Source organism: Oryx dammah, unplaced genomic scaffold (assembly GCF_014754425.2).
Source record: "Oryx dammah isolate SB20612 unplaced genomic scaffold, SCBI_Odam_1.1 HiC_scaffold_4, whole genome shotgun sequence".
Classification (NCBI taxonomy): domain Eukaryota; kingdom Metazoa; phylum Chordata; class Mammalia; order Artiodactyla; family Bovidae; genus Oryx; species Oryx dammah.
In genome coordinates, this window is record NW_024070188.1 from 33,552,304 (window position 1) to 33,560,149 (window position 7,846).

General features: G+C 41.6%; 1 pseudogene; it reads right to left on the reverse strand.

Moving 5' to 3' along the window:
* Positions 1 to 931: 931 nt before the first annotated feature.
* Positions 932 to 3,808, reverse strand: LOC120862947 (annotated as a pseudogene).
* Between the last annotated feature and the right edge of the window lie 4,038 nt (positions 3,809 to 7,846).

Sequence of the window (7,846 nt, forward strand, 5' to 3'; positions counted from 1 at the left end):
TATAATCCAAATTGTTTCCATGATGTCCAAATGACAAACCAAACCTAAAGTTGTATAATTATGAACATAAAAAAACCCGAAACATGGAATGCAAAGAATTTACTTATAGGTAGTATTTTATACTGGAGACTTCCCTGATGGCTCAGAGAGTTTCTCATTATATCAAAGATTATCAACATGAACCAAAACACACGATTGTGGCTTCCTATCAGTTCTAAGTTATATCCATAGAGATAAGTGACTAAGGACAAGTAAAATGGAGGGAAAGATGGTTTGACTATTAAGTGGTTGCTGTAGGTATGTCACAGATACAGCAAACACAAAAAGGGACCAATACATGTTGTGTCTACATTAGCCTAATGAACTACAGAGAGATTTTAAGAAATGAAGATTGTAAATTCCAGGAAGCAGTCCAGTTAAACTAGTAGAGATTTAAGCAATGAGGTCACGGTATACAACCCTAATTCTGTATCTTGTCAACTATTGTGCCACACACCAGCCTTCTCTTGGCCAAAGTCATATGCTTTAATAACATACATGCATATAGTGCTTTTAAACCCTTTCATATCTATTTCAGCCATCTGATCCTCACAACAACCTGTGAGGTAAGTAGGTTTAGCAGCTGAGAAAGCTGATGTAGAGAAGTAAACTAAAGTGTCTCCTATCAGTGACAAAGCCAGGGCTAGCTAGCTCTGTGCACTTGGCTGCATCCTTCTTCTACTGCGCCACCCCTTGCATTTTTAAAAGGTCTTTCAACTAGTGGAGATGCCTGGGAGCAGCCACTAGCACACAGGTTCCTACCACTCCACACATTAACTGTCCATCCACTCTGTTTTGTCTGAGGACACAGAAAAGGAGCCAGGGTATCAGGAGGCGTTGGTTGGACCCAGGCTCTGCCAGTGTAGGAAATACACCCTTGCGTGATTGGCTCCTAACTTTCGGTGTTTGAAATTAACCTCTGAAGCAACTTTTCAAGTCCCAGCTGGAAAGCCCCGGTAGCTTCTTCCACGGCTTGGCCAAGCGTCTGACCACGACCACTGCACCCCTGTGGAGCTCACTGGCAGTGTCCTGCTGACTGCTGGCCTCCTTGCCAATGGCAATCAGCTGGTCCAATTTTTCTTGCTCTTGCTTTGAAAATTCTTGTGTCAACCTCCTGTTTTCTGCCAGCTCGGCTGCCATAGTCCTGGCTACTGACCAGGACTTCACTGGGGCTACTTGGGAGGGGGCTCACTGGTCAAAGGCCTATCCCCACCAGAAACAAAAGGAGCCCTGGAGGAGGAGGCTGGAGGCTGCTGTGTGGAGGCCAACTCATGAGTGTTTCAGCTAGAGCTGGAGCAACAGTTGGGCTCATCAGACAGAGCCAGTCTGGTCACGGGGCTGCTCTGACAAGGGGCAGCTGCACCACTGTAAAGATGGTGGGAGCTGCTATAGCTGGGGATCCCTTGAGAGCACCCTGCACCCAAAGAGTTATCCCAGGTGTCCTCTAGGTCACTGGTTTCTGGCATCTGGTCACTGACCCTCAGCTGACAATCCTCATCTGATTGCTTCACTATTTTCAAAATAGGCTGATGCTCTGCTCCCTGAGTCCTTTTTGCTCCCAGAATGCTGGTTCCCTCCTCCCCTGTGGTGTCAGGGGATGCTAAATTCAGGTCACTGTTCTCGGCCCAAGCAGCATCCTCCATTAACTTGTCTGCATCAGTCACTATCTGATTTCAGAGAACCTGATTCAACATATCATAAAAGGGACAGTGTGGTGAGTTACCCATACTTGTGGTGTGGGCCACATAGGTTTTAAATATAAGTTCTTCAGGACTTTGAATAGCAAGGAGATAAGAAAGCCTTCCTCAGTGATCAATGCAAAGAAATAGAGGAAAACAATAGAATGGGAAAGACTAGAGATCTCTTCAAGAAAAGTAGAGATACCAAGAGAATATTTCATGGAAAAATGGGCACAATAAAGGAGAGAAATGGAATAGACCTAATAGAAGCAGAAGATATTAAGAAGAGGTGGTAAGAATACACAGAAGAGCTATACAAAAAAAAAGGTCATCATGACCCAGATAACCATGATGGTGGGATCACTGGACTAGAGCCAGACATCCTGGAATACAAAGACAAGTGGGCCCTAGGAAGCATCACTATGAACAAAGCTAGTGGAGATGATGGAATTCCAGTTGAGCTATTTCAAACCCTAACAGATACTGTGAAAGTGCTGCACTCAATATGCCAGCAATTGTGGAAAACTTAGCAGTGGCCACAGGACTGGAAAAGGTCAGTTTTCATTCTAATCCCAAAGAACAGCAATAACAAAGAATGTTCAAACTACCACACAATTGCACTCATCTCACACTAGCAAAGTAAAGCTCAAATTCTCCATTACAAGCTACAATAGTATATGAACCGTGAACTTCCAGATGCTCCAGGTGGATTTAGGAAAGGCAAAGGAACAAGACATCAGATTTACAACATCTGCTGGATCATTGGAAAAGCAAGAGAATTCCAGAAAAACATCTACTTCCACTTTATTGACTATGCCAGAGCCTTTGACTGTGTGGATCACAACAAACTGTGGAAAATTCTTCAAGAGATGGGAATACCAGACCACCTGACTTGCCTCCTGAGAAATCTGTATGCAGGTCAAGCAACAATTAAAACTGGACATGGAGCAACAGACTGGTTCCAAATAGGGAAAGGAGGATGTCAAGGCTGTATATTGTCACCCTGCTTATTTAACTCATATGCAGAGTACATCATGAGAAATGCTTGGCTGAATTAAGCACCAGCTGGAATCAAGATTTCCAGGAGAAATATAAATAATCTCAGATATGCAGATGACACCACCCTTAGGGCAGAAAGCAAAGAACTAAAAAGCCTCTTGATGAAAGTGAAAGAGGAACGAGAAAAAGTTGGCTTAAAACTCAACATTGAGAAAACTAAGATCACAGCATTTGGGCTCATTTGCCACTTTATGGCAAATAGATGGGGAAATAATGGAAGCGGTGAAAGATTTTATTTTGGGGGGGCTCCAAAATCACTGCAGATGGTGACTGCAGCCATGAAATTAAAAGACTCTCACTCCTTGGAAGAAAATCTTTGACCAACCTAGACAGCATATTAAAAAGCAGAGATATTACTTTCCCAACAAAGGTCCATCTAGTCAAAGCTATGGTTTTCCCAGTAGTCAAGTATGGATATGAGAGTTGGACTGTGAAGAAAGCTGAGCGCCAAAGAATTCATGCTTTTGAACTGTGGTGTTGGAGAAGACTCTTGAGAGTCCCTTGGACTGCAAGGTGATCCAACCAGTCAATCGAAAAGGAAATCAGTCCCAAATATTCATTGGAAGGACTGATGCTGAAGCTGAAACTCCAATACTTTGGCCACTTGATGTGAAGAATTGACTCATTTGAAAAGACCCTGATGCTGGGAAGATTGAAGGTAGAAGGAGAAAGGGACAATAGAGGATGAGGTGGTTGGATAGCATCACCGACTTAGTGGACATGAATTTGAGGAAGTTCCAGGAGTTGGTGATGGACAGGGAACCCTGACATGTTGCAGTTAATGGAGTCACCAAGAGTCGGACAAGACTGAGCGACTGAACTGAACTGACTTTGAACTTGCAGCTGCACTGAAGCATGGTGCAGCAGAAGTCTTCCTGCTACATCCACTTGGACACGGCCTGATAGACATCTGCGTTGTGATGCACTGTCTGCAGGCACTGAACGTACTCCGCCTTGCCTAGTGTGGAGAGAAGCCTCCATATCTCCTGTCTGTACCACCAGATGCCTGCATGTCTATTGGAGGTCACCATGGCAGACTGGGAAGAAAGGCTAGCTGGAGGAGGCTCCCAGGCAGGAGAGTGCCGACCTGAAGGTGTGAGGAATTTCTGGGTGCTCCAGTCTATCTCCAAGAGCCAGCTTTTCTCTCTCTGGTGCTAATTGCTGAGAAGCCAGGTCCGAGGACTGCATTTCTGGCTGGAAGGCCACAGGGGAATGCAAGTTACAGGAGCAGTGTAAGGATAATTGTGGCAGTAAGTTAGGCGGAGCTACCTGTAAGTAGGTTGCAAAGAGGCAGGACACCAGGGCTGAGAAAAGCCCAACTTTGGGAGGTCACTTAGGATGGGGACTGGACCAAGGGCTACAAAGGGCCTTACTGGCTTGGTAACAAGGGGACTGGCTTCTTCACAAAAAGCAGGATGCTTCCAAGGCTGAGACCTGGAACTACTGTGTAATTTCTGCCAAGGATCTGCTTGACTTTCATTACTGAGTTTGAAATATTCCTTATTCTACTTTGTTTTCCTGCCAATCCAAAAACCTCTTCATTTTTTGAGTAAGCAACAACAGCTGGAGTAACTCTGTTGCCTGTATCACTTGCAACCACGCCAGCCCAGCTACCGTTATGGATGGCCACACAAACTGATGTGCAGCTCAGGTGAATCCCAGTGGCCGCCATGAGGCAGCAGAGAAGCCAGCAGCACTCAAAAAAGCAGTTTTGTATTACTGTAAATATGCAAATTATAAATAAGAATATAACAATTTTATGTGGTCTCAAACTGTGGGAATGCATTTGTGTTTGTAGCTGAAAATGCAGCAATGTATTCTTGCTAATTAAAATGAATTTTTATTAGTCTTAGGATGTTTCAAAAAAAGAAAACAAATGTTTTTACTTACTTAGCTGGGGAACTAAGTAACTTGAAACAAAATTTTGTAGCATTCAAAATCGTTCATTTACTTCTAAATATGTGAATATATTAATATTTCATCTCAGATCCTCATTTGACTTTTTGAATATGTTAATTTCCTTTAAAAAAAATCTCTGTCTCCAAAGAAACAATTACTGCCTCCATCTTAAGATTGGGAACTAATCAAGTTTTTGTGCCTTTTAAAAAATATATTTTCTTTTGTTAAGAGGAAGCATTAAAAATGATTTTTGTTAAATAATTGATTTTATTTATTAAATAGTCAGTCAGTCAGTCAGTTCAGTCTCTCAGTCGTGTCTGACTCTTTGCGACCCCGTGAATTGCAGCACGCCAGGCTTCTCTGTCCATCATCAAATCCCGGAGTTCACCCAAACTCACGTCCATCGAGTCAGTGATGCCATCCAGCCATCTCATCCTCTGTCGTCCCCCTTTCCTCCTGCCCCCAACCCCTCCCAGCATCAGAGTCTTTTCCGATGAGTCAACTCTTCACATGAGGTGGCCAAAGTACTGGAGTTTCAGCTTTAGCATCATTCCTTCCAAAGAACACCCAGGGCTGATTTCCTTTAGAACGGACTGATTGGATCTCCTTGCAGTCCAAGGGACTCTCAAGAGTCTTCTTCAACACCACAGTTCAAAAGCATCAATTCTTCAGCGCTCAGCTTTCTTCACAGTCCAACTCTCACATCCATACATGACTACTGGAAAAACCATAGCCTTGACTAAATGGACCTTTGTTGGCAAAATAATGTCTCTGCTTTTCAATATGCTATCTAGGTTGGTCATAGCTTTCCTTCCAAGGAGTAAGCGTCTTTTAATTTCATGGCTGCAGTCACCATCTGCAGTGATTTTGGAGCCCCCCCCAAAAAACAGTCTGACACTGTTTCCACTGCTTCCGCAGCTATTTCTCATGAAATAATGGGACCAGATGCCATGATCTTCGTTTTCTGAATGTTGAGCTTTAAGCCAATTTTTTCACTCTCCTCTTTCACTTTCATCAGGAGGCTCTTTAGTTCCTCTTCACTTTCTGCCATAAGTGGTGTCATCTGCATATCTGAGGTTATTGATATTTTTCCCGGCAATCTTGATTCCAGCTTGTGCTTCTTTCAGCCCAGCATTTCTCATGATGTACTCTGGGCAGTTCATGGTGGAGAGGTCTGACAGAATGTGGTCCACTGGAGAAGGGAATGGCAAACCACTTCAGCATTCTTGTCTTGAGAACCCCATGAACAGTATGAAAAGGCAAAATGATAGGATACCAAAAGAGGAACTCCCCAGGTCAGTAGGTGCCCAATATGCTCCTGGAGATCAGCGGAGAAATAACTCCAGAAAGAATGAAGGGATGGAGCCAAAGCAAAAACAATACCCAGTTGTGGATGTGACTGGTGATAGAAGCAAGGTCTGATGCTGTAAAGAGCAATATTGCATAGGAACCTGGAATGTTAGGTCCATGAATCAAGGCAAATTGGAAGTGGTCAAACAGGAGATGGCAAGAGTGAACGTCGACATTCTAGGAATCAGCAAACTACAATGGACTGGAATGGGTGAATTTAACTCAGATGACCATTTATCTACTACTGTGGACAGGAATCCCTTAGAAGAAATGGAGTAGCCATCATGGTTAACAAAAGATTCTGAAATGCAGTACTTGGATGCAATCTCAAAAATGACAGAATGATCTCTGTTCATTTCCAAGGCAAACCACTCAATATTAAATAGTATAATAAATTATAAATGAGATATGACCATTTTTCTAATACAGAAATAATTACATTTTTAACCCTTCAAAAAAATGAATGAGATGTTCAGTTGTACACAAAGCATTATGCATAAATAAATAGCATGTTTTCCTTGGTATTAAATGACAAAGTATAAGTAATAGTAACAAAAGAGAAAGTAAACGGTGTTACAGGCTAAGTTGTGTTCTCCTAAGTTCATATGTTGAAGTCTTAACCACTAATAACTCAGAATTTTAGTATATTTGGAAATATGGCTTTAAGAGGTAACAAAGTTAAAATAAGGTCATTAAGATGGGTCCTAATCCAGTATTACTCATGTCGTTATAAGAAGGGAGATTAGGAAACACACATACACACAGGGGAAAAACCACGTGAAGACACAGGGTGAAGACAGCTATTTACACGTCAATGAGGAAGAGCATGGAGGAAACCAACCATGCCTAATACCTTGATCTCAGGCTTGTAGGCTCCAGAACTGTAAAAAACAAACAAACAAACAAAAAACTGCTGTGCAGGCTTCTCACTCTGTAGAACTTTGTTATGGCAGCCCTAACACTACTAGGGATGGGAAATTTTACTGCCCCTCTGATGACAACATGGCCCCTGCTTCTGTTCCACACTTCTACACTCTCACATGTATTCGCTGAAGAAACCACTGCTTTCCTCTAGTTGCTTCAGAATATCTCCTTTAATGATAAAAATTGAGAAGTTAAAACTCTTTTAAGACTACCTTCAAGTCTCTAAAAACTGAATATTGTGATCTGGTTTATTCCTAGTTCTTAAACATTCAAAATAAAATGTAAATTTTGTTACATTAGAGTTGACAAAATGCTTCCATATCTGTTATCATTGTTTATTTCCAAAATTCTATATTCAGTGGAATAGACGAAATTTTATTTTGTTTTTACAGATGAGAAACTAAGGTTCCAAAGTTGATTCACTTAAAATAGCTCATAAAATGAGTACATTGCAGAACTGCAAGGCTTATCAAGATCTTGCAACTTTGGGCTCAATTATGTTTCTTTTATACCCTATTGGCCAATTCTTTATCTGAAAATATTTAGGTCCTTAATAAAATCTCAGTGCACTGTTCTTCAAACAGCAGGTTATGACCCATTGACAACTCATGTTATCAGCTTAAGGTTTTTGACAATTGTACCAAAAATGACATCAACTTGAACAGAATAGAGTGTATTGCTAGAGCTAAAAATAGATGTTGTTTCTTGACATTTGAGTGATTGTGTGTCTGAGTATGTATGCCTGGGTATAAAATAAAACATATTTAGGTTATAGTAGGAAAATATTTTAAAACCATTGCCATGGCATATTTCGCTAAAAGGCTATTAAAAAAATTTCTTGCTAATGCTTTGGGGTTTTGTGCAAATGCTCATTTAGATTTATCTCTTAATTAGAA